This window comes from Notamacropus eugenii, chromosome 5, assembly GCF_028372415.1.
Source record: "Notamacropus eugenii isolate mMacEug1 chromosome 5, mMacEug1.pri_v2, whole genome shotgun sequence".
NCBI lineage: Eukaryota > Metazoa > Chordata > Mammalia > Diprotodontia > Macropodidae > Notamacropus > Notamacropus eugenii.
Window position 1 is genome coordinate 129,381,526 of NC_092876.1, and position 27,041 is coordinate 129,408,566.

Below are 27,041 nucleotides of genomic sequence, written 5' to 3' on the forward strand. Positions count from 1 at the left end.
TTTGTTGAAAGGCACACCGCCTTGTGAAATTCCTTTCCTTTAGCAAACCGGAGTTATCAAACAGTAATGAAATTCTGGGGAACAGAGTTGGGAGAGGGGAAGGATTTAATATAGATCCGTTTTCTATTTTTAAAAAAGCTTTTTTTCTTCCACTTCTTTAAATCCCAACATTACCAAGGCGCTGAAGCAACCAATCAGGGAAGCAAGGCTGGAGAGGGAGGAGAAGGGCCCAAGGGTGACCCCAGAGTCCATTCCCCCTCCCTCCACTTAGGGCCTCTCCCTTCCTCCCCCAACCCAACCCCCCATCCCCCAGCCTTCCTATTCCCCCCGCCCCTCCTGGGTTCCTATAGCTCTTCTTCCGAGCCCTATCTCACTCTCTCCCAGGCACCCAACGACCCTCCCTAGAATTTGCAGGCAGAATAAGAACCCAAGAGCACCCAAGACGTTACTCAATAACTCCCCTTCCCCCAACTTATTTACAAAGCAATTTGAAATGCAAAATGGGGCTGAATCCCAAAGGGCCTCAGCAAAAGCACTTTTTGCCCTAAGGTTAACCTAACCACGCCCTTCTCTTCCCAAAGTCCTTCCCCAAATCCATCGTCCCCTCCCCCAAACTTCACCACGTTCCTTTTGCCCTTCTCCCCAGCTCCAGGCTACGTCTAGTGTTTCCTCTCACCTCCATCCACTCCCCAGCACCTCATCTACTCCCTAGCCCTTTTCTCTTACGACCCCCATCATCTTTTAAAACTTCCCTCTCCCCACCATCAGCCCCTATCTCTTCTCCTCAGTCCACCCCCCCGCCTTTTTCGTAGTTCTCTTTTCCCGAAGCCCCTCCCTCTCTTTTCCACTCTCTCCCCGAGCCCCTTTCCTTCTTCCTTCACACAAACCCCTTCCCCTAAGTCAACAGCCCCTCCCTCTTCTCCCCTATTCATTCCTTGTCTCCCAGTCCCTTCTCCAGCCCCTTTTTTCTCCTTTGCTTAGCTCACCCCCTCCGTCAAGTTCTCCGACTATGGATCACCCTGCCTCTCCACTTCATCCCTCACCCCGTTTCTTTGGGGGGGAGGTTCCCCCGACCCCAACTTCGCCCCCTACTCCGGGAACGTAGTTGTGTTAGCTCCACCTCCTTCCCATTCAGTGCTCTCCTATTGGCTCCTCTTCCCTAGTCGCGTGCTAGGGTAGGGGGAGAGGAGGTTGGGGGAGGGGGTCCGGCAGGTTAGAAGATCCGTCCCCTCCCCCCACTTCGCCGCGGCTCCGCCCTCCCCGCGCAGTCTCCTCCCGCCTCCGGGCGGGGTCCTCCCGGCTCCTTTCATTCCCGGCCCGGACGGCGCTCCTAGGGCTGGCTCTGTTTCTGACCTCTGCGGGGCTGCCTCCGAGTGGCTGGCGAACCGCGATAGCGCGGAGCTAAGGGAACCCGGGAGGAGGAGGAGGAGAAAGAAACGGAGGAGGACTGCGGGGTGGCTCGGGACCCAGGCTTGCCAAGCCAAAGCCTGCGCTCCATTTTGCATCGGGCGCCCGGCCCGACTTCCCCGCTGGGGCATCGGCTGCAGCGTCCTACTCTCCGCCCCGCGCCAGCTGGGGCTCCCAGCCCGGACACCGCCCGCGCCTCTGGCTGGAGCCGGAGCCAGAGCGCACCGCCTGCCCGCTCCCCCAGCCCTGGATCCCCGAACCCGGGCGCGGACTCGCCAGCCTCTGCCCGGGACATCGCCGTGCGCCCCAGCCCTAAGGTTGGTCCTCTCCTTTCCCGGGCACCCGAGCCGCAGCTCTGCCTGAGCACCGAAGCGCGCCCACTGTCCTCATCCCGAGTACCGGAGCCCGGGGCGCTGCCAGCCTCTGCCCACGTGCGAGCGACCCAGGAAGCTGTGTGAGCCCGGGCGCAGCTTGCGCCTCCAGCCAGGTGCCAACCGGCCGCCTGCCCGCAGTCCCTAGGTCAGAACTTGGCTGGACCTTTCCCCGCCCCAGGTCCCGAACCCGCTGCCTGCATCTGAACTTGGCCGGACCCCTGCCGCCTCCTTGTTCCTTGGCGAATCAGAACCCGGATACCGCTACCACTCTTGGTCCCCTTGATTTAGCATTTCGCTCAGCTGGAAGCCCTGTGCCCGGACACCATCCTCTCCCGTAGCCAGCGTCCTTGGTCTGGCTCCCCGAGGGCACCGTGGTTGCCGCGGGCTCTGCTCCCGGTCCTAGCCCTCTGGCAGTCTATGCTGTATGTGCCAGGGCGGCTGCAAGCGGGTCGGGCCCTCGCCCTCGGGAGAGGAGAAGAGCAGAGGCAGACTGCACTGGTGATTTCCGCCCCAGATAGAAGTGTCTTGGGCTTGGGCTAGGTGAACCCTCCTCACCGAACCCTGTGGGTGCACGGGACAAAGCAGGAAACACCCCAGGAAGAAGGTGAGTGTCAGATTTGGAGTCTGGGAGCTGGGACTTTAGGGCCAGGATAATGGGGACCGGGTACGCCCCTCCACCCCCTCTTTTCAGGTCAGGAATGTAGGAAAATATGAGAATTCACTTTGTCACACCCTGGGCCTCGGTCGGATTATATGGTCTCCAAGGTCCCTTCCTGTGCTAAATCTGTATGATGCCCAATGCCACCCTGCACACCTCGTCTTTTCCCAGTGACAGCTAAGAGAAGAGACTGAAAGAAGCAGAGGAAGGGAGGTGTGGGTTGGGGGAGAAAAGCAAGGGAGAAGGAAACGTGGAGAGATAGTGACCAGGAGGGAGAAATGACGGAAAGATCTGAGGACCTTGTGAAGGCATATAGAGAAAGGAATATAGGAAATAAAGGATATAGGAAAGACAAAGAGGTGAGAGGGAACAAGAGACAGGACATACGAGGCCCTTATGTGCTTTTAGGGCGTACAAAGTGCTTTTCTATCTATAAGCTCTCATTTATTCCTCACGGTGACTCTGTCGTAATGTCATCCCTACTTGACAGAAAAAGAAACTGAGACTCAGAGTAGTTGTGATTTGCCACAGTTAGTAGAGGCCAGTTGGAGACTAAATGAAACCTAGATTTTCTGACTTGAAATCCAGAGTATTTATACTACGTATAAATAGTGTTTACACTATGTATAAATGGCATGTATGCATAGTGTTTATTTATACATCATTTATACTATGTATAAATAGTATTTATTCTATGCTACACTGCCTCATAGAAGAAGATGAGGACATCAAGAGAAGAGGGAGAGGAGGGCTAGATGGGGTTGGTGGTAGAATATAAGTTCCTTGAAGGCAGAGACTTTTGTATCTCCAGCATTCAGCAAGATTGGTGGCACGTTATAGGTGCTTAAAAAATACTGTTTGCTAGTGAAGGAAGTAGGTCAGTGAAAGTAAGGGTGGAAGAGATCAGAGCAAAGGGAGACAGGGTATATATATACATATATGCAGAGACAGGGTGAGGGCAAAGCCCAGTCAGGTAGTGAAGGATAAAGATTGAGTTTGACATCTCTTTCCTTTTCTCTAAATACCTACTAGATGCCTGTTCAGTTTAAGAACCAGTCTTCTAGGTGTAGCTGGAGACTTCAGGGATACGAGATTCCATCAGTTAGCGGGGCCATCCTCATGGTGCTTCAGGTCGTAGCCTCTCTCTCTTTCTCTCTCCATAAGAAGTAATCTGCCTTCCCTAGTAGCTGTGGCTAACCCTTTGCTGTTGGGCCTCTGTGCTTTGCTAGACCGATCCTCTGAGGACACACCCAGACCATCACTGGCCACATACTTGACCAACTGGAGTAGGACCTGCCAGGGCTTAAGTATCAGAGGAGAACTTCAGCAGATATACCTTGTGATTCGAAGATAATTAAAGAACTAGTGGCCTGCTTTGGGGGAGATTAATCTAGTGGGGTGAGTGGGTAGGGGAGACAAAATTCTTCAGAATGTGGAGTTACCTAGTGCTCTGTGAGGTCTGCCAGATTGGAGTGGAGCCCAGTGACTCCTCTATGCACCTGGCATTCTGGGCCTTCTACACTCTTGCTCTGGACTATCTTTCGAGAAGCTTTTCATTCTGTTCCCTTTCCTCTGTGCCATTCTAGGTGGAATGGCCCGGATTTCAAATCCTGACTCAGATATTTCATAGCTTTGTGAGCCTGAATAAGTCAATTAACTCAGCTTTCAGTGATCTCATCTGCAAAAGGGAGATAATAATAGCACCTACCTCTAGGGTTGGTGTGAGGACCAAAGAAGATCCATATGTGAATGACTGAGTAAGCTTCAAAGTTCCACATAGATACTATTATTATTAAACTCTACTTCAGATCATTCCCCAAATAGGTAAGCTCTTTCTGCCCTTTTTCTTGTCTGAGCACTCAAATGTATTTCCCAACTTTGTTCCTGTCAAAGCCCAGTTCCAATGCCCCTTTATCCCTTCCTGGAGGCCTGTCTGTATTTGTACACCTGCCACCAGGATCATTCTTACCTCTGACCCCCATCAGGTAGTCAATCAGTAAGCATTTACTAAGTACCAGTCACGTGCCAGGCGCTGTGGGACTCAAAAGAGAGGCAAAAAAGTTCTTGCCCTCCAGAAGTTCTCATTCTGATAGGGGAGATAACATCCAAACAATTATTTTTTCCTTTTTTTTTTTTAAACAGCAACCTGTGTTCAGATCCTACTTCTGACACTTCGTATCTGTGTAACCTTGTCAAGCCTTTACTTCCTCTGGGCTTTGATTTCCTCATCTGAATGTGGCACTTACAGGGCTGTGAAGATGGAATGAGATGATGTTTACAAAGGTCTTTCAAAGCAGTACGTGATTATCGGCTATTATTAGGAGTTTATTTATTCACAGGATCATTAGACTTAGACGTGCTTGCGACTACTGAGTCCTCCCTTATTTTACAGATAAGGAAAATGAGGCGGAGAGTGGGTGACTTGCCCAGAATCACTCTGATAAGGAAGTACTGGCAGGATTTGAATGCAGGTCTTTCTGACTTCAAGCTCCGGGCTCTATCTCCTCTGTACTTACCAAGTACAAGTCTGACAGCCCAGTTTTCTGCAGAAACCTGGAGGGGGATCTGAGTGTTAGTACTAGACTATGTAGGGGTTTGGCCAGCCTGTTTTGTATTAATTCCAGCAGAAAAACTGAGTGATTGTTTAGCCCAGGAGAGGAGGAGGTTGAATTGGATGAGCTCTGACCCCCTTTCCGGCTCTAAATTGATGACCCTGGGAGTTTAAATCCCAGTTCTAGAATTGACAGGCTAGGTAATAACTGGGTGAGCTCTTCAGTTGTCTGAACCTGTAAGATGGCAACAATGATCCCTTGCACTGGGGTCTTTGTGGATAAAGGGACCAACCTTGGGGTCAGGAAGCCCTAGTTTCAAGTCCTGGCCTCCAACACAAACTCGTTGTAATGAGCATTGAGCAAATCGCTTAACTTCCCAGTGCCCCAAGCCACTTGTCTTTCTCCTTGGTTCCCTATGCTTGTAAGATCACAGGTCCACACTGGACAAATCATACATGCCTTACTGAGCCCTCATTAGGAAAGGGCTTTCTAAATCTGGCAAGCGCTATAGAGAACGAAGCTGTTATTAGAAAGGTGAGCAATTATTATGTCTCTTGTCATGGCTGATCACTCCTGAAACCAGCGTGTATTAATTGCCTACTGTGTGCTAGGTGGTGGTAGTACAGAGACAAAATAACAAAACCACCCCTGCCCTCAAGGAGATTATGTTCTCTGTGGTATGTAAAGTTGAGGTCATTATGGGAGGGATTAGAAAAGGCTTTCTGTTTAAGCAGGTTTTGCTTGAAGCAGTGCCTTGAAATAAGCTGGGGATTCTCAGAATAAGACATACATTTTTTGGACATGGACTCTGTGGAGATTCATTTTGCTTGATTATGCATATTGGTTACAAGAGTTTTACTTTTCTTAATTTTTTAAAATTTCAAATTGGGAGGAACAGGGGAGAAAATAAATGCCTGCTGATTGGGGAAAAATAATTAAATTTAAAAAAGAACCCTAGGGATTCTTTGAGGTGTAATGCATTCCAGGTTTGGGGGACAGCCTAGACAAATGGAGATTGGAACTTAAGGGTCATGTGTGAGGGACACCTGGCAGGGTGGTTGGCTGAACTATGGAATTTCTGAAGCCTGGAAAAGGAGGTCCTCCACCATCCTACTCTGACACTCTCTTCTGGTATGGAGGTCACCCCAGGGTTCTGGAAGTCTACACTTGGGGCAAACATTTCCTGGGCAGGTAGTCCCAAGCTGGAAAGGCTATGAGTCCTGGCTTGGCATGGGAGATCCATTGCTTAGGAACCAACCCAGGGTAGCTTTGGGATGATGGATAGTTCAGCCACAGCAATACTGGAAGTCTGCCAGGTCTCAAGAGAGCTTGGGAATTATGTTGGTGAAGGGAGTAGTGCCTGCCAACGTTCTCCAATGGAATCATGGCTCCTTGAAGCATTAGTTATGTTATTCTAGAATTGTAGGCTGGGTGAGACTGATCCCTTATGAAAACAAAAGCATCTGTAGACATGTGGACTTCTTGAACTCCCAGGGCCCTTGGAGATCATGAGGACCAATCCTATCGTTTTGGGGGGAGGGCCTTGCCTTAGGAAACAAGGCCTAATTGTCCCTAGTGTTGGAATGAGGACCCAGACCCCCTGATTTCTAGGCCATGGCACCTTCTCTGATGTGAGGGTCTCTCCTTAAAGCTTTTCTCCTATCCCTAATTATCCTACACTAACGTATAAAGTACCTTTTTTTTTTTTTTTTTTTTTTTTATTACATTTTACAATCTGGCTCTTTCCAACCTCAATGGACATTATCCATCCCCACCCAATTGATAAACCAACCAAACTGGCCCCTCTGTTCCTCACTTACAATACACTTTATCTCTGGTCTTCAATGCCTTTCCCTTAAACCTTTGTCCTGACTGTATGCTATGCCTGGAATGCACTCCTTACCCCCTCAAATAGTCTCTCTTTAAGACCCAGTTTAGGCACCCCTGTCCATTTGGGAGCCTTTCCTAATCCCTGCCAAATACTTCTTGTCCTCCCTCCCAAACCACCTTGAGTTTAACTGTTGTCTAGATATTTGCATTGATTTGTTTTATATTTCTGCTGAATATAGTTTTATATATACTGATCTTCTGCTTTGAAATGTAGACTCCTTTTCAGTAGGGATTGTTTTATTCTTTGTACCTATATCCCCAGGTGCCTTGCCTGGTATCCAGCATATAGTGGACTCTTAATAGATAGATGCTTGTTGGTTGACTGAATGAGTTTCCCTTCCCTGCTTCCTCCACAGCTGTAGCATTGAGGAAAGAGCAGAATCCTGGAAAAAGGTTTCTTGGATTCTAGTCCCAGGTGTGTTATTAACATACGGTGTGAGCTTGGGCCAGTCCATCTCTAGTCTGGGCCTCAGTTGTCTCATCAGTGATGGGAAGCCTTTGGACTGGTGATTTTTAAAGCCTGTTAGCATGAACTTTTTTTTATTCTTACCTCCCATTCTATTCCAGTCCTTCTTAACTGTAGCTCCATACTGCAGCAGGGCTGGCTTCTTCCCCATTTGCCAGCTTATCTTAGTTTGGTTTGTCCGGATTCCAGGTGATTTTGTGACCTGAATCTCTTTCATAAGGGGCTGCTCCTGAGATTGGGGCTGTGGTCCTTGGTCACATGGTTCCCAGGAGTCTGACAAGGTTAGCCTCTATCCCTCAGCCCTCCACTCATCTCTCCTCACCCACCTCTTCAAAAGTAATGATAATAATTAATAATATGATAATAGCTAGAATTTATGTAGAGCCTTAAGGTTTAAAAAGCACTGCAAATATCTCATTTAATAATGATGATAGTTAGCATTTATATTGTGTTTACCATGTACCAGGCACTGTGCTAAATGTTTTTAAAATATTGTCTCATTTGATCCTTACAGCATCCCTGGGAGGTGAGTGTTTATTATCCCTATTTTACAGGTGAGGAAACCAAGGTAGGCAGAGGTTAAATGACTTGGGCAGGGCCGCACAACTGGGAAGTCTATGGCCAGATTTGACCTCAAGTTTTCCTGACTCCAGGCCCAGTTCTCCATCAACTAGAAAACACCTAGCTGCCTGTGTAAAGTAAGAGAGGAGGGATGGTGTCAGATTCAGAGCCTGAAGAGTTTAGACCTGGGGTGGGGAATCTGAGACTTTGGGGCTGCTTGTGGCCTTTTAGGTCCTTGGGTGTGGCCTTTTGACTTAGTCCAAGTTGTACATAACAAATCCTTTTATTAAGGGGATTTGTTGTGTGAAGTTTGGATTCTGTCAGAGGGTCACACTTGAGGACTTAGAGGGCCACATGAGGCCTTGAGGCTGCAGGTTCCCCACCCCTAGTTTAGACCAATCCCCTTTATTTTACAGATGAGGAAACTGAGTGCTGGGAGGTAGGAAAGAACACAGTAAAAAAAGTCACACAGTAAAGCAGAGACTTGGACCCAAGTCCAGTACTCTTCCATTCCATTACTCTTTCTACCATGTTACATTATCTCCTTTTGAAAGAAGAGGGGATTTCCTTTCCTTTCTTTCTAAACATGAGAGGATATTATTTGTCCCCAAATGGCAAGCACAGAAGGATGTGTGTGTGGTCACCCTTGGTTAGGGATAGGGAAAGGATGTGTGCAGGAGAAAGCTGGCTGTGGGGTCTGGCTTGGAGTCCTTGATGTCCCCCATCTTCTACCCAATATCCAGTTCCCCTGAATCACCACAGACAAGTTCAGGGACATTTTCCAAAGCAGCCTGTTGGGGGAGGGTTAGGGCTGAGGACTGGTGCTCAGGGACCTGGGGGAAGGGCTGTGTGGCTCGGTTTGATCTTCCGTGTTGTCTCTCATCTCTCCAGGAAAAGGAAACTTTTCTTGGTTTTGACAGGTGCCAAAGAGGGAGGCCTCAGCTGGCCGGCTGGTTCCCCCTGGACTCCCAGTCTGGCCTCACTCTCTGGGCTCTTTTCTCTACAAAGGTGTGTCCTGAATAATTTATCGACCCCTTAGGATATGCTGGAGGCTCAGGAAATTGTTACATGGTCAGATAAGTGTTTCCTCCATCCCCTGGAGAGCCAGGAGGTTTGAAAGGCACTGAATAAGCATTTATATAACACCCTGTCCCAACGCCACTGAGGCCTGGCTGGCTCCCTGGGTATCTCTAGGCAGTGCTATGCACAGATACGTATTAAGCACCTCCTGCATATACAACCCTATGTTAGGTACTAGGACACATCCAGTTTTAGATGTGGCATAGGTAGGTCTTGCCCTCATGAAGCTTTGTCTGGAAGAAAACTTCGTAACCTGGGGTTAGTGAATAAATTTCAGGGGTCTATTAACTTGGTTAGGAAAAAAATACATCTTTATTTCACTATCTCACTGAAATTTAGCATTTCCTTACATTTTGAATGTAGGCTACGAGCATTCAGAGAAGGATCTCATCAAATTCAGTTCAACTTCAACCAGACAAAGGGGTTTGAGGATAAGGGCCCCTGGACCAGATGGAAGCCAACACACAAACCCAAATGTCCATAAGAGAGAGGGAGCAACAAAAAGCTGTGTAAAATTCAAAGGGCAAAGGATTTCCTGGGGTCAGGGGAGGGGATCAGGGAGAACATGCCATCTCTTCTAGGAAGTCTATAAAGAAAGGAAATGATTCCTAGTAAAAGGAGTGAATAGATTTCAGTGAAAATGCCACCTTTTCTAGGAAGTCTGTAGCGAGTGAGAGGGGATGATTCCAAGTATCAGGAATGAGGTAAGCAAAGGGAGTGAGCCAACAGAACCAGGGTCTATTTGGGGTTTGGCCCGGCTGTACTGTGAGAGGTAGGGGAAATTGGGTGAGATAAGAAAGGCCTTGACAGTGTCAGGTTGTGAAGAATCTCGAATGGCAGGAATCTGGAATTTGTTTAAGCAGGCAAAGGGGACCCACTGAAGGGTTTTGAGCAGAGATCACATGAAATAATATATTTAATGTGAAATAATGTGAAAAGTGCTTTGTAAGTTGTCAGGGCTGAAAGGGACAATGTTATGATATAAAATAATGAAGGTTAGCAGTATATGTTTTAAAGCCTTATCCTGTCTTTGACAACAGCTGTGTGACCTTAGTCAAGTCTCTGAGCCATTTTTCTCCTGGCTTATAGCACAGGTAATGCTTACACTTTTCTGCCTACCTCACAGGGATTTTGCAAAGATAGTGCCACAGAAATAGTAGTTGTTTGTTTTTATAATAACAGAGAAATAGGATCCAAGTCCCCCCTCCCATGGGAAGCTCACAGTCTTTTGGTGCCTGCAATAAGAAAGGACAGACCCATTTTACAAGTGGCTGGGAATACCCTGCTTCTACTAGAGTTCTGCAAGGAGAGCTTGTGACACCTGAGGCAGTCAGGGAGGGCTTCCTGGAGGAGGTGGTACGGTTGAGGGGTGGAATGGGCAGAGTATAAAGAGAATGTTATGAAACAAGCCTCACAAGCAGGAGTGAACCTTAGGATTTAGGAATTAGGAGAGTGCTTTTAGGAGGCAACAACATGGCTCAATGGATAGTGTTGAATCAAGAGTCAGGAAGACCCAAGTTCAAATCTGGTCTTAGACACTTACAAGCTGTGAGACCCTGGGCAAGTCACTTAAACTTAACCTCAGTTTGCCTTAATCCACAAGAGAAGGGAGTGACAAACCACTCCAGTATCTTTGCTAAGAAAACCTCATGGACAATATGGTCCATGGGGTCATGAAGAGTGAGACACGATTGAACATTCTGGCTGGAACCTAGGAGGTATGTTATAGAGTAGTGAGAAATTCAATCCAGAAACCCAAGAAGGACCTCTGCTCTGTATGAAGCAGAGCAGCTCAGTGAATAGAAAGCTGGTCTTAGTCAGGTCCGACCTTGCATGATCCTGCTTGGGAAAAGTCACCTGCATGCCCCATGCACTCCAAAACTTTCAGGATAGTTCTTGATCTACCCTGGAGACTTTTTTGCTGGAAGTTCCCTCTATCAATGAAAAGGGGGCATTGTGCTACCTGTTGGGTATGCAAACACAATCCAAAGACTGATTATTGGTTCCTGCCCTCAGAGAGCTTCCATCCTACCAGGGGAGGTTCTCCTAGGGGTTAATCCAAAGTAATTTTAAGAAAGAGAAAGAGCAGACAGTTGGAGGTGAGCAGGCACTCAGATGTGTTACTGAATTTTGGCCAGCTTGGTTTGTTGTTTTGTTTGGGGCCATATCCCTCAGGAAAACCATCCATTATGAAAGGGAGAGGTTGATTTATATGTTGTTGGTGGGGAAACCCCAAATTATGGCTCCTAAGGCATTTAAATAAGAAGGTTTTCAAAGGTTCCTTCCATCTCTAATATTCTGAACATTTCTTGTTCTCTGGGCTTCTCTATTTCTAATGTTATGTGTTCTAAGGCCCCTCCCAGCTCTGACATTCTGTGCTAATATCCCTTGTAGCTCTGACATTCTGTGCTCTAAAGGTCCTTTCAACTTTGACATTCTTTGTTCTAAGGCCCTTCCCATCTCTGACGTTCTGTGACTTCTAATGCTTGTATGCAGCCAACCACAGGGAGCTATAGCAGGTTCTTGAGCAGAATAAGGTAGGGCAGATCTTGTTAGGAGGATGGGACTGTTTTCCCTGCCTGACCACCCAATGTCTGGGGAAGGGATGTCTGCTCATCAAAATGAGCAGGCTGCTTTTGCCTGAGGCTCCTTCCCCCTCGGTAATTAGCAGCTGTGCTAAATGGAGAGCCCTGTGATTTGGAGCCGGATGAAGGCAGTCTGCTGGCTGGCAGGAGGATGGGATGGGAGGGGTTCCAGACTTAGTCAACTGCCGGTGTCAGACTGGGGGAGTTTACAGCACAAAAGACTCCTGCCATCCTCCAAAGGGCTCACTCAGGCACAGTGCAGCCTCTGCCTTCCCTGGGGCCCATCAGTGGATCATCCAGCACATTCAGGGTCCTTCAGGGTCACATCTTCTTCAGGAAATGACTGATACTTCGGTAACCAGCCTGGGCGATGGATAGTGCTTGGGAGACCCTGGTGGAGACATGTAGCTCTAGGTTTTCATGTGTGTGGATATTCCCTCCAGGGGGTCTCAGACCCCCTTGATGACTTCCCATGCTGTTTGATTTCTGGACCTGTCCTTCCATAAACACTGCCCAGAGATCACCTACACACTGGAGGCCTTCCTCGGAGTCTTTCGGTTGTTGCTGTTTTATTGTTTTTCAGTCATGTCTGATTCTTCGTGACCCCATTTGAGGATTTCTTAACAAAGATAGTGGAATGGTTTTCCATTTCCTTCTCTGCCTCAGTTTTCACAGATGAAGAAACTGAGGCAAACAGGGTTAAGTGACTTAGCCAGGGTCACACAGCTAGTAAGTGTCTGAGGCCAGATTTGAACTTAAGAGGACAATCTTCCTGACTCCAGGCCCTTCACTCTATCCACTGTGCCCACCTAGATGCCCCAGTCTTTTGGTATTTAAGGGAATAATGGTGCAGCACCCTGTGGACTGGTCACGTGTTAGTCTTCACTCTTAGTGCATGACTAGCCCCCAACATTTGCTGTTCCTGTGTGTCCCTGATGACTTTCATACCACATCTTGCATAATGTATTACATCCTATTGATATCCACCATGAGTCTTTCCATTGTACTTTGGGACACCAGCAGTTTTGATTTTTCTTTGATTATGGCATTTGATAAGTCATAATCATACAATATGAATTATGAGGCATACTGATGTTAAGGCTTTTCAGTGGCAGGAAACAGCTGGGGGAGGAGATCTTTGAAAGCACAATTTAATCCAGCTACACCTTTCCCTTTTTCATTCTGCACCCAGGTAATTATCTGTAGTGCCTGTGCACGGGATTAATGCAGTGGACTGCCCACTCAGCAGCAAGTTACAATCTGGGCAAGAGGTATTCTTCATCCACTTGGTTTTTCCTGTGTGGATGGGGAAGACTGATATCTTTAGAATAGCCAGTAATCTCCTGGTTGAGACCCCATAGGATAACCAGGACTCAACGTAATCTGTATGTTCATTTGCAAAAGGAAGGGCTCTCCTTGAGTTGTTTTTGTCTTCAGTGTCTCCAAAGAGCCTGGCACCCAGAGCAGGAAAGAAATGTTTATTGAGTGAATGAATGAATAAAAGAACTTCTGGAAAATCCCATTGTCTACCAGGAATCTAGAAGAGAGGTTAAAATAAGAAAATGGTACTTGCCCTGAAAGAGCTCACAATCTGGTAGGGGGGTGGGTAGACATAAGACCTATACACAAATATAATATATTTATAATTATAACAATTATTATATAATTATATAACAATGTATATTATAATAATATAATTTAAATAAATATAAATATAATATATGTTCGCAAGTAGAGGAGGTAAGATGTGAGAGAAGAACTTCCCAGCTTGGGGGAAAATCAGGAAAGGAAGCATTGCAGAGAGTACAATGAATGAAAAGTGTTTGAGGGAATAAGAGATCAAAGAAGGAAGTGCTATCCCACCTCAAATGTTTCCTGTGTAAGTCCTGGGTCTTCATTCCTCATATATAAAAGTGGAGGGAGAGGTTGAACTCTCTGGTCTCCAAAAGTCCCTTCTATTGGAAACCTGTGATGCTGTGAGATCACTTTTAGTTTTGGGGGATTGTGAGGTGGTGGTGGGAAAAATCAGGGAAGTCTTTATGGGAGGAGGAGGCAAGGACTCTTGGGCTAAGCCTCAAAGGATGAGCTGGCTGGCTGTCACTGGCAAAGATGAATAAGAAATTCCTGTCTCGGGGAGCTTTATGATCAAAGTTCCAGAGTCTGGAGTTCAGGGGCTATTAAAAAATCTATTTTGGGGGTTTGGGGAGTATTTGGATGGGGTAGGGGCTTGTGCAGAGCAGTGAGGTAGGTAGAGGTCAGGAGAATTGGTTCTGAGTCCCCTGCTTTCTCTGACATCCTGTTTTCCAAGATCCTTTCCTGCCCTCATGTTTCAGAATTCTATCAGTACCAAGTTGATCATGCTAAGTGTTAGATGGTAGATCAGAATCTAAAGGCTATGACTCATCAGAGGAGGGAAAGATCGCTCTGGCCTGGGGTAGTCTGAGAAGACTTCCTGGAAGAGGTGAGGCAGAGTCTGATCAATAGAAATTTGACATCCATCCAAGTTCTCTGAGATATACCCCTGGTTGGAAGTAATGCTGGAGAGCTGCCTCTGAGGGCTGAGCTGGAGCTGTCCGAAAGAGGGTTGGTGAGATGTTCATGTGACCTAACTGGGGGAGAGGGGAGGGGACGGAAAGAGGTGTTTTTCTTTTCCTTCTTGGCACTTTTCAGTTCTTATCAGAGTGAATGACCCAGTCAGGATGAACAGCCCTGGTTCCAGCCTTAAAGGGAAAAGGGGCCCTGTCTCTCCCTTCCCATTCATTCCACAGCCCCTTCACCTCCAAAGGAAATCCAGTCTGAGTCTCATGGAGAAGAGTAGGCTCCCTATAAAAAAAAAATTCCTGTGTTTATGAAACCAGACAGGACAAAGATATGAAAAGGACCCTGAGCTGGGAGTTGGAAGGGGGCAGAGGGCCGGGGAGGAGAGGGAACAGAGGAGTAAGAATGGAGGGGGAGGGGCTCATGGGGCCTCTAGTACTGAGTGAGAGATAGATGTGATTACAAGGACATTCCACTAGAAGATGTGGGTTCAAGTCTAGACTGACCCTGCTGAGGGCAGACATGGAACTTTCAACCTCATCAGTGGGAAGTTATGACAGTAGTGAATCAAACCACTCCAGAAAAGTACCGTCCTTAAAACAACCCTTTGAGATGAGTAGTGAAAGTAGTGTTTATACCCATTTGACAGAAGAGGAAACTTGAGGCTCTCCATTAAGTGACTTGTAGCAAGAGTCTGGGATGAAATTTGGAATCAGGTCTCCTGACTCCCAAATCAGATCTCTTTCTCCTATGCATCACAAGAAAAGAGTGTGGTGCAGTGGAAAGGGCATTGGATTTGGACTTGGACCTAATTTCAAACCCTAGTTATTCTTTGTGTGACCTCAGGCAAGTCATTTCATTTCTTGAGCCTTAATATACTGTGTACAGCTTCTCCTATGCCTCGGTTTCCTCATTTATATCATCAAAGGGTAATGCCTTGTCTGACTAAAGAATGCATATTCTTGGGTAAGTCACCTTTACTTCTGTGATTAGACTGAGTTTTGTGATGGCTATGCCCCCTGTCCTTCACGGTCCTGGGCAGACTGGACCCTCCAGTGTGTATGTCTTGAAAGAATGAGTGACCAGAGGCAGCAGTGGTTATGGGAAAGACCCTTGTTCTTGGAGCCCACATATTTGAATTCCTAGCCATGTGCCTTCATTTCTTCCACTCAAAATGGGGATGAGAACCTTGCAGTGAAGGAACACCCCCTCCACCCCCACCCCAGGAGTATTGTGAAGAAAAAATACATTGTAGACCTCAAATTGCAATTGAAATGAGAGTTGTTTTTGTTAGACAGTCTTGAAAACCGAACTTTTTTTAGCCTAAACAGACTTAAAATTATCATTGGCAGCCAGACTCAAGACTCTTAGATCCTCCCCAACACCAACTGTTTATTTCATTTATAAAATAAACAGCTAGCTACCTTGACCTTCAGTCTCACCCCAAAGTGAAGATGAAAAATAGGCCCCATTTTTATGGTACCTCGTAGTTCCCAAAGTACCTTTTCCACTGAGACTTTGTAAGGTAAAGATTACAAGTAAGGACCGAAGTATTATTGACCCTGTTGTATAGAACAAAAGACAGGCTTGGGAAGAAACCATTAAGTCCTAGATATAGAACTGGAATGGAATTCTGAGGTCATCTAGTCTCATATCCTTAATTTACAACTGAGGAAACTCAGGCTGGAGAATACTGAGCAATTTGACCCCTGTCATACAGGTAGGTGGGAGCTGGACAGGTTCTCTTGACTTTCTCTGATGCCAAACTCTTTCCCCAAATTGCTTTCCTAAGGTCATCTAACTTATGCAAGGTAGAGTCAGAGTTTGAAATCAGGCCTCCTACTTTCTGGTCCAGTTTTTTTCTGCTCTGTCACAAGATAGAGCTGTTCTTGCCCTGTTCCCAGTCATTGGGCTATTGCTGCCATTGTGCCTGTGACCTTGACTTGGCCTTGTTGACTGCCTCTTGTCCTCTGGGGCTTGGGAGACAGGGAGGAGACCTCCTTGTCCAGCAATTTATGAACAGAGGTCATGCCACTTCCATCTGGCCTGCCCTCTGACCATGCCCTCACCTTCTTTGAAGACTTGCCATGTGAGGGTTGATTGAAGGAACTGGGGCTCTTTTAACGCATGTGTTCAATGGCATGTGTTTAATGTGGGACTTGTTCTTCCTGGCCCCAGGGACCAGAACTAGGAGTAATGGGTGTGAGTTGCAGAAAGGTAAGATTTCAGTTTGATAGAAGGAAGGAGTTCCTAGAAGTTAGAGCTGTCCATAAGTGGAATCAACTCATGAAGAGAGAAGTTCCCCATCTTTGGGGGAGTTAGAGTGGAAGCCAGATGATACTTCATTGTAAATGGATTACCTGTTTGGATATGGCTTAGATTAGATCAGGGATGGGGAACCTGTGGCTTTGAGGCCCCATGTGGCCCTGTAGGTCCTCAAGTTCTGCCCTTTGAATCAGGCTGCAGGTTCCCCACCCCTGGACTAGACCAATCCATCAGTTCAATCAGCATTTCTTAAAGACCTGGTATGTACTAAATTCTGGATTACTACTAGATGATATCCAAGGACCCTGCTCTTTTACTCTGTGACACTGTGCCCATCAGGACTGTAGCCTGCTGTCTGTTCATAGAACCCTTGAGGGTAATTGGCCTCTGGGTCCCAGCCATCCACAAGCATCATGGTTTTGCTACCCAGAATGCAGAACTTGGGGAGGGAGGTCAAAATACCTGGGTATGAGTCTGATATGTGACCTTGACCAAGTCCATTTTCCATGGTTTCTATAAGATGAGGGAGTTGGAAGACATGCTTTACCCCTATCCTTTACTCCTCTTTCTGCTCTGACATTCTCTGTTTCTCTTTAGCATTCTTTGAAATGTGCCCTGTGCTCATGGGTCTGCCAGATTGACAGAGTCCCAGCTGTGAGAGTTTTATGCAGTCAGTCCTTGATGGGTAGGGGTGGGAAGGAGAACAGGTGCCCTAAAGGGGAAGTAAACTGGTGGGGTATTATGGGAATGGTAGTGTAGGCAATGAACTTCCCAGTCAGTTGGTAGAAGGGGTACTTTTTAGTGGTTCCTTGGTATGGAGTTTGGCTTTTATTTATCAGTTAGCTAAGGGTGGGAGGTCTACTCTGCACCTCGGATTAGCAGCTTGCCTGGGATGACACGGCTGAACATTCACTGATACTTTGGTCTGCTAGAATGATTTGTTCTGTAGGGCAGCACAACTCCCCATTTGGGGACGGTGAGGCCTTGGAACATGAGCCGGAGTCTTGGGAGGAGCTTCCCTTTTGACTAGGGACAGTTCTGTGCTAGTAAATGTTTAACAGCTCTTTTTTTTTTTTTAAGTGCTGCAGGAGACAATTTTAAGTTAAATTTACATTAATAACATTTTCTCCCTCACCTTAAGTCCAGGCAATGAACAAAAAATAAATCAGGACCTGGTTGTAGTATTTGCCAATTTACAAGGCGTAAATATTCATATGGAACATTTAACAACGGGCTGGGTACGAGCTGACTGCGGTCACAGAGAGCCATGAGGACTATTCGCAGCTGGTCTTCACTGTCACATTCAAATTCCAGAGACTTAAAACCTGGAATGTCGGAGCTGGACAGGACATCAGAAGTCATCTACTCCAACCTCCCTATAAAATAGGAAGAAACTGGGCAGTCCAATTCATCAATAAATATTTTTATAAAACAAAAATGAGAGTGAGAGAGATAATATCTCTGCTTAAAAGGCATTTTCATTCTCTCAGAGGAGACACAGATATTATGAGGGGTATGGGGAAGCCACAGAGAGGAAGTGATTCTGTCCAAGGTCACAGGACCCAAATGACTGAGGTGAGGTAGCCGCCAGCACAGGACAGGGGCCAGAGGGTCAGGAAGGTTCTCCTGTGTTCCTTTTCCTGCCAGTGGGGCTCAGTGCCACCCACCATGCAGGCAACAAGACTAGACAGAGTTGGGCACCCTGGTTAGACTCTGAGAACCAATGGGATGTTATCATCCCACAAACAATATATATGCTGTTGAATGAATTCTGACACTGAGGCTAAAAACAACCCATTATTGTGTGTTTTACTTTATCCTTTTATCTGGGAGAATATTTGTGTAACCAGAGGAATTTGAACTCCTTGTAATTCCCTCTGGCCTTGGGAAGGAGAGAGCCCTGGTCAGGGCTGAGTTAACTCAATTAATACTTGTTTGGAATTGGAGCCTTGGCTGGGGACTGACTGACCAGGTGACTTTGGGCAGGTCACTTCTGGGACTCTTCTCCAAGATGAAGGGGCTAAACTAGATCCCTTCTGATCTGAACATTCTCCAAGTTCAGGAAGGCCGTGAGGCTGGAACATCGAGATCCTCACAATTCTCACTCCTCTGATCTTCCGAAAGCATATTCCTGGGGATACAGTGCAAGGGCTGCCTTTCTCAAGAACTCAAGTTGTTCCTCTGGGGAATGGGGATATTAAACCTTGCCTCCTTTCTTTCCAGACAATGAGATTATAGCTAAGGAAAAGCCTTAAATGTCATGATGTGAGAGGTTGCCCCACTGGCATCCCCTCATCTTTATCCCCCCCACCTCTGCATGGAGGGGGCACGTTAATAATGATATTGATATAGTGAACACTTACTAGGTGCCAAGCACTGTGCTAAGTGCTTTGCAATTATTATCTCCTATGATCCTCACTACAGCGCTGGGAGGTAAGTTCTATTATTATCACCCGCATTTTATAGATAAGGAAACTGAGGCAAATAGAGGCTGAATGACTTGTTCAGGGTCACCAGTGTCTGAGGTTGGATTTGAACTCGGGTTTTCCTAATTCCAGTTCTGGTGCTCTATCCACTGGGAGGGGAAGGAAGGAAGGAAAATTTTTAAGTACTTTACTATGTGAGGGGCACATTAGCCCTCCAGTCCATGTGCAGGGGCCTAAAGGTCACCTTGTCTTAGGGAACAAGAGTCATTTACTTTGGCTGAACTGAATGGTATGTGCCATGGAAGGTGTGATGTTTATAGTCTTTAGGAGATCACTAAGTATGGCATAGGAATGGACCTTGGAACATCAAATGTCAGACCTAAAAGGAGAGACCTAGGTACATGTATTGTCAGAGCTGGAAGGGACCTTAGAGGGGCCTAGGTCAATCCACTCATTTCAGAGGAGGAAATAGAGGGCCACAGTGGGGAAGTGAATTTGCCCAAAAAAACACCATGAGGTAGTGACTTCTTAGGTAGTGAAGATAATCTCTCATTTCTATAGTTTTCTTTACTACAACCTCATTAAGTAGGAAAGACATTTTCTTCAGCCCATTTTACAGATGAAGATACTGAGGTTTAGGTGAAATGACTTGTCAGAAGTCACTCAATCTGAACTCCGAAGAGGAATGAGACCAAGCTCATTGCTCCATCAGCTTGTTCAGCAAACATTAAGGATCTGCAAAGCTAGGCTTAGGAGCTAAGCTGGAGAGAGCATGATGTAAAGCTGAGCTTCTGGTATTAGTGAGTCCCTGCTGTTCCATCCTGGACTGGAGCCTGTGTCTACCAGGCCCTCCCAGCTCAGCTGAGCTCCTGGGCTGTGGCCAACCCTCTCTTGAGCCTTGTGAATGGGCATTCCTCCTTGGAGCAGGATGCCCATGACTCAATCCTAGAATTCCTAAGCCTGTCCTTCTCTCCCTCTCTGTAATAACACAAGTTACTGTTTACAAAGTGCCTCAAGCTGCCCAGGCGGAGAGCCGCCCCTGCCCTCCTGGAGTGCCCAGGCCATAGGATGGCTGCATGCGCAGAAAACTAGATGTGTACTGGGGCATAAGGGCTTTATAGAGGGGGGCAGGGAAACCAGCATTTAAACACATGATCAATCATCTCAGAGGGGTGAACAAAGTATTGGGGGAGAAGCTGATAAAGACAGTGGGACCAGGGGAAGTTTCTATAAAAGGGGTCCACTTTTCTTTGGATGTATGTCTATCTCTAGGGTTTTCTGAGGGCCATTCCTGGACCCCAAATAAAAGTTGATACATAAAGATCCTAGTCTCTCGTGAAATGGCTTCTGTGTGATAAGATAATCTGGTGCTTGGAGGCTTATAAAGGTTTTAGATTCCGAGCTGGAGGAGACCTTCCAAGTCTTCTAGGCCAAGCTTCTCTCATTTGACTGTGGAGGAGACTGAGGCCCAGAGGTGTTAAGTGACCTGTTCAAAGTTGCACGAATCATAAATATCGAGGCAAGATTTCAACTCAGGTTCTTTGACCTCATAGTCTTTCTGCTGTCCTATCACTTGTCATCCTATTGGGTCCTCCTCACCAAAGGTCTGTGAGCTAGGCAGTGAGGTCACTGGTATCCCCTTTTGAGACATAAGGAAATAGAGACCCAGATTAATAAAATGACCAAAGGTCATACATGGAATAACTTAGTGGTGGGGCCGTACATTGAGGACTCAACCTAGGTCTCCTGGCCGCAGTCCTATGTTCTTTTTCCTATATATTTCTGCCTTTTTGGTATGTTCTAATCCCCTCAGTGCCTCCCCTAATGACCTCCTCATTGCCTGAAATTCCACCATTAAAGAAAATGTCTTATGGGGTTAAGACCTGGGCCCATTTAACACACTCATCTTACCACTGAAGCAGAGTGCAGAGAGAATCTTGAGTGGCAGAAGGCCTTATGCATAGTAGGTGTTTAGTAAAGTCATAGATGCATAGGCCTTACAGCTTAATAAAACCTTGGTGGTCAAACCCAACCTCCTCATTTTAAAGGGGGTTGGGGGGTTGGGAGGAGGAACTGAGCCTCAGAGGGGAAGTGGTTTGCCCTGGAGCAAGGCAGGAATTTGAACCCAAATCTTATGATTCCTGACCTAGTACAGTCTTTTGTTTCCTGTGTTATTGATTTGAATTAACCCACTTTAGCAAGTAATTACTAATGCTGACTGTGGGACTGGCCTAATGCTCTGGGGCTTGAGGGAGAGACAGTAAGACCTAGCTCCTGCCTATAGGGAGCTCACCATATAGGGTGCATTGGGCATAAGATACATATCCAGAGAAGTGTCCAGTGAAATACAAGCTAAGTGGACCAGAAAGGTGCCAATAAAATGCTCTTGTCTAGGGGGATGTGGGGGGGTGGGTAAGAAGAGGGAAGGCTTTCTGGAAGAGGTGGCACCTATGCTTGGCCTCTGCAGAGGTAGGACAGGGCAGTCCAGGCAGGGCACAGAACTGAATGTGGGGAATGGTGAATCCAGTTTGGGGAGATAAGAGGAGATAGGGAGGAAAATAGGAATAAAACCCTCAAATGCAGGCTAAGGGGTGATGGGAGGACACAGAATGTGAGAATTAGAAAGGGCCTTAGAACAGAGATTGGTAGAACAGGAAGGGGTCTGAGAACATTGAATCTCTGATCTAGAAGGGGTCTCTCCATGGAAAATGTCAATAGACATGCTTTGGTTAGGCTCTACTATGTCCTACGGTTAGGGATAAGGATGTATCTGTGATTTCATTAGTACTAGGGAACTCCCAGGCTAGGAATTTCCCTCTCCCAAGTAATCAGCCCTTCTCTGCAACTCTTAGGAGAATAGTCTAGAACACTGAAGTGGTAAGGGAGTTATCCGTATATGTCAGTGGCTTCTTGGCATCAAGGCCAGTTTTCTATCTACTATTTCATGCTTCTCTCAATATAGATCAAAAAACTATTAAAACTTAAAGCTTGGGGACTGGAAAAAGTGATTTAGAATGAAGAATTTCTGAGCTAGAAAGATTAGAACTCAGAATGTCCGAGCTAGAAGGGCCCTTTCGAAATCTCAGCCAATCACTTCATTTTACAGATAAGAAAACAGATTGAGACTTAGCTTACCTCAGGTCCTGGTAGGCAGTGGGAGGCCGCTGGAGGATTCTGAGCTGAGAAAAGTCACCGGAAAGGTTTATTTGGGCCAGCTTAACTGGGTAGCCATGAGATGGCTCAGAGAGGGAAAGGTGGAGGTTCTGGACACTGTTTAGTAAGGGTACCTGGGATGGCCAGAGGACACTGGACATCTTTAGGTGAGGAAGGATGGATGACACCCTCCCCCCCCCCCACACACACACACCTTTCCAGGGATGCTATGGCCCATCTAGCACCCTGCTTTAGGGAAAGTAGAAGAAAGACTAGGAGATACATAGGAACTCCCTGAAAGTTTCCCTTAAAGTACATTTCTTCCCTCCTCCCACTATTCCACCAATCTACCTACTCCACTTGTTTCCATGACAACTCCTTAAGCTCCCTTGTCACAGCTGGTTTATCTTCAAGGTCCAAAGGACAGTGGTTATCAGAGTGTTGATGTCAGGGGAGCAAATGTCCAGGGATGGGGAGCTGGAAGGAGGGAAAAAGAGAACTTTTGCTTCGAGTTATGAAGGAGGCTCCAGGAGCAGGCCCTTTCCAGGCCCCTGGACTTGCAGATACCACTGGTGCCCTGAGCAGGGAAGTGAGGGGAATGATGCCTTGTGTCTTGTATCGAGCAGGTGGGGATGTGGGAGTCACTGTGGTGTCCACACCACAGAGCAGTGGGAAGTAAACGGAGATGGGCCCCCCCCAGGGGCCAGGCATCTATGAGAATAGAGAGGCTTTCTCACACAGGATGAGGAGCTCATTGTGTGGGTCTGTGTCACTGAGGCCATCTCCATCTCTGTGACCGTGTCTCCCCCTGCATTTGTATCTCTGATCACCGATTTGTATGCTGGTTATGAAACATTGCCTGTATTTTCCCTTTTTCCACAGGAGAAGAAGATTTAAGGGGGATTGAGTGTGCTAAATTCTAGGTCACAGTATTTAAAAAAAGGGGGGTAGGGGGGAGGGATTTGATTTCAGGCTACATGAGTAGAAGTTTAATGACCACATGTGTGGTTATTGTGGAAGGAACCTGAGTTCAAATCTCATCTCTTCTGCATACTTAAATGGCCTTGGGGGAATTCATGACTCATCTCAAGGAGCCTTAGTTTTCTTCTTTGTAAAATGGCGGTTTGAGGTGTTGGTAATATTTATGTCCCTGCCTCCTTTCCAAGGCTGTTGTGAGAGTCAGGTGAGAGAGTAGAGGGGAAATGCATTGCCCACAGAGGGCTTGGGGCAGGGGTGGGGAACCTGAGGCCTTGAGGTCACCTGTGGCCTCAAGTCCACAGGTTCCCCACCCTTGGCTGGGGGCAGAGAGATCTCATATGATGTGGAAGGAAGAGATTTTGACCTAGAGTCAGAAGCCTTAGATTCCAGTTTAGGCTTTATCACTCAATTCATTGAAACTGTGGTTTGGGGGTGACAGCTTGGTGAAAAAAGCAGTGGACTTAGAGTCAGGTACCTTGAGTTCTAATCCTACCTAAAACCCTTTTTTCTCATCTCCAGAATGAGGGGCACAGGGCAGCTGTAAAGACTCTACATTTTAAACTTTAAGGTGTTAAGAGAAATGGGAACTGGGTTGTTGTCATTATCCTGGGAGGTTCCAATCTTACTGCCCCCTACCCTCATCAGTCTCCATATGGAGTATAATATATGGTTCAGTGGAATTTTGGAATCATGGGCCATGGGTTTAAATTCTGGATTCACCATTTCCCTTTTGGATGATTGCTGGACAATCGCCTACTCTGTTTGGGTCGCAGTCTCCTCATCCATAAAATAAGTGGGCTGGACTTGATGACCTCCAAGCCCCCTTCTAGCTTGAAGTCTGTTATCCTGTGTGCTAGTTTTGAGTCTCTGCTCTGTGACTTCATTTTGGTGGAATCTTGGGTACCTTGGGATGGAATCTCCATTGAGTGGAGTCTTCCCCTTACTTCCTATGCATCTTGTTCAACCCTAGTTGTTTATGTTGTCTCTCCCACTTACACTGAGCTCCTGGAGTCCAGGGTGAGGGCTGCCTTTTCCTTAATCCTTATTGACTGACTCTTTCCAGCCTTCAGTTTTCCCATCTTTAAGGGAGAGGGAGTTGGAGTACAAGCTTTTAGAAACCCTGTCCAGAAAAAAATGAATGTTAACATTCTTTACATGTAAATGGGAAATGTTTAACAAAATATTGGCGCAGTGGATAGTGCCAGACCTGGAGTCAGAAAGACTCTTCTTCCAGCCCCAGACACTTAACTCCTGGGCAAGTCACTTATCCTTGTTTGCCTCAGTTTTCTCATCTGTAAAATGAGCTGAAGAAGAATGGCAAACCATTCTATATCTTTGCCAAGAAAACCCCAAATGGGGTCACAAAGAGTGACAAATGAAACAACTGAACAACCACAACACCAACAACCAGAACAACAACAAATATATATCTATATTTTTAAAAAACACCTCTATTTGGCTCTCAGTCCTATGATCCTCCTATAAGATGGAGAATGCCCAAAGGAGGTTCTGATCTTCCCAAATCCAGGGCAGTAGAGGGGCAGTAACCTAAAAAAGGTTCAAGGATTATGGGATTGAATGAACCTTAGAGGCCACTGATTGAATTGAGTTCATCCCTTCATTTTTTAACGATAATAATCACAATACTAATAGCAGCAAGCATTTATATAGCCCTTTAAAACCTGCAAAGCACTTTGCAAATATTCTATTTTATCCCTACAAACACCCTGAACTGAGGCTTGGAGAGATTCCATATCAATTAAGGGTCCAAGGCAGGATTTGAACACGTCTTCCTCACTAACGTTCAGCATAGTCCACTTCATCAAGTTACCTCTCAAAGGCGATCTCTTCTTTGCTATGGGAGCAAAACAAGATAGAAAGAACAGGTAGATGGAGGCAGAGAGGATACGTAGGCAGTTTTTGTAAAATGGCCTGATAGTATAGTGGGGAGGCATGCTCTTAGGAGCTCTGAATTATCTTCTTTGGCTGCAACTGACCTTGATTTTGGGGGGATCTTTGGGGGATTAAGGATGGGGATGGCTCAGTGCCAACTCTGAGCCCTGGGGGACAAAACTACTTGGAGTACTTGCTTTATTAAGAAGAGAACATTCCTAGTCAGTTCTGTGAGTAATGTGGAGGATGTGTTCTTGAACAAGGAGAATAATACATAAGTAAAATATACAGATTGGATTAACTAGAATTGATGAGAAACTCATTTGTTATCTCTTGAATTTAGGTAAAGTCGAATTTGGTTATCACCCAAAATTTATTTTTCTAAGGAAGGTCTTTTAGTCTTTTCCAAGGGGGTTTTCCCAGGAGTCAGGAAAGGGCTTGAGAGGAAAATATTATTCCTAATATTTTCAGTTTTACTAAAAAGGAGATTTTAAAAAGGTTTCCACTGGGTTATCAGCATTATTCCTATTTTACAGGTGGGGAAACTGAAAACCAAGAAAAGAAGGTACTCCCTCAAGGTCACACAACTAATGAGAGTCTGAGGCAGGTAGGATTCAGATCCAGGTCATCCTGACTCCAAGTAGCTGGACTTGGCACTCTCTGTGCCTTGCCACTAAACTGCCTCCAGCAAAATGACCTTATCTGACTGTGTCTGTGATATTCAGCATCACTATTCCCCCACCTCTCTAGTAAAAGAAGAAAAGATTTAGGCTCAGGCCAAGATTTGAACCCAGGTCTCCTGATTCCCAATTCTGAGCTCTCCTGTTGTCTGTGAGCAGTATTGGTGGTTGCAATCCGTCTGAGTTCAGTGACTTCTTTATGTGGTTTTTGTGTATAGTTTTTTATATAGCTTCTCCATTTGGCAGATGAGACCACTGGAATCAGACAAAGGGAATTGTCTGGGATGACACAGAGAATTGGGAGCAGAGAGGGGATGGGAACCTAGGTTTCGTGACTCCTGGAGAGTCTTCCCATTATATCATACTGCTTCAGAGATGGAGCAGAGGACCCTGGCCCGGGGGCTAGGTGGGATGGGGTGGAAGGGGAATGTCTTTGCGGGAGGAGGCCACCAACAGCCCAGCCCTGAGCACAACCCTCCCCCATGCTGAAGGTCCCCTGGGTTCTGATGCACATCAATATTTCAGAAACCTAGTTAGAACCTTCGTCTGAACCACTGCAAGTGCCCAGGCAGTCAGGGTTTTAATTTTTAAAGGGAAGATGAAAAGCTGTTTTTTCCTAGTTCCTCCTGTTTGCTGGTGTTTGTCTATGTTTGCCTCTGGGTCTGGTGGAAAAACTTGAGAGTAGTGACTTGCTTAAGGCCACTTGGAATCAATATCAGAATCGGGGCTCATTGGTCATAAAATAATACCCCTTCCAGGACATTGTGCTGTCTTCCAAAGCATCTTCCTTACACTGCCTTGTGTGTTTGGTAGCACTGGCCTTATTATCAATGTTTTACAGATGAGGACCCAGGCTTCTGGGGGAGATCTGATCTGTAGCACTACCCATCCATCCTGTTGTTACAATTATTCATTTATAAGGGTTAACAATCATAAAAATAATTATGTTCAGGGACTTCTGAGTGGGTCTGTCTAAGAAGCAGTGATCACAACAGGGAGCAGTTGGGGCAGCTCTAGCTGAGCTGGTTTGGAACTGAGAGGAAGAGACTTGAACCAAGCTTCTGGAGCCAGCAAAGGGGAGGGGGAAGGGCACCTGTGGGCATGCGCCTCCATTCAGTTCTGCCTGGGTCTTCCCTTTGCTCCATTAGCTGCCTTCCATGACTAGCTATCTCTGTTTTCCTGTGCTTCTGCTCTCTGTGTGTTTCTTTGACTCTTCCTGTTTTTGTCTGATTGTTGTCTGAGTGCTGTATCTCTCCTCCCCCTTTCCTCCCTTTCCCCCTCTCCTTTCTCTCTCTACATCTCTCCCCCCTCTCTCCAACTCTTTCTCATCATCTTTTCTTTTAAGAGAAATTTTTATTCATATTTTTCATCTACATATCCCTCTTTAATCCTCCCCCTTCTTTTCTTAGAACAGAGTATATTTTTTAAAGAAAAAGGAAGAAGGGAAAAAAACAATAAGGAAAGCCGATTTTAAAGATCTGAAAACATACACAGCACTCCACACCCCTGGAACTCTTGCCTCTCCCAGGGAGTTG

At 46.3% G+C, this 27,041-nt stretch overlaps 1 protein-coding gene across 8 annotated transcripts in view; it reads left to right on the top strand.

The window, feature by feature from the left end:
* The first annotated feature begins 1,182 nt into the window (after positions 1-1,182).
* The window catches only part of GDPD5 (glycerophosphodiester phosphodiesterase domain containing 5), a 167,636-nt gene continuing 141,777 nt past the window's right edge, over positions 1,183-27,041 (top strand). For 3 of the 8 annotated variants that reach the window (XM_072610819.1, XM_072610822.1, XM_072610823.1), the window contains exon 1: positions 1,189-2,385. The gene's annotated coding sequence lies outside the window, so the exon portion shown is untranslated. Of the gene's footprint in view, positions 2,386-25,362; positions 25,434-27,041 lie in introns of all 8 variants that reach the window. The other 5 variants (XM_072610816.1, XM_072610817.1, XM_072610818.1 and 2 more) reach the window with 3 other exon arrangements.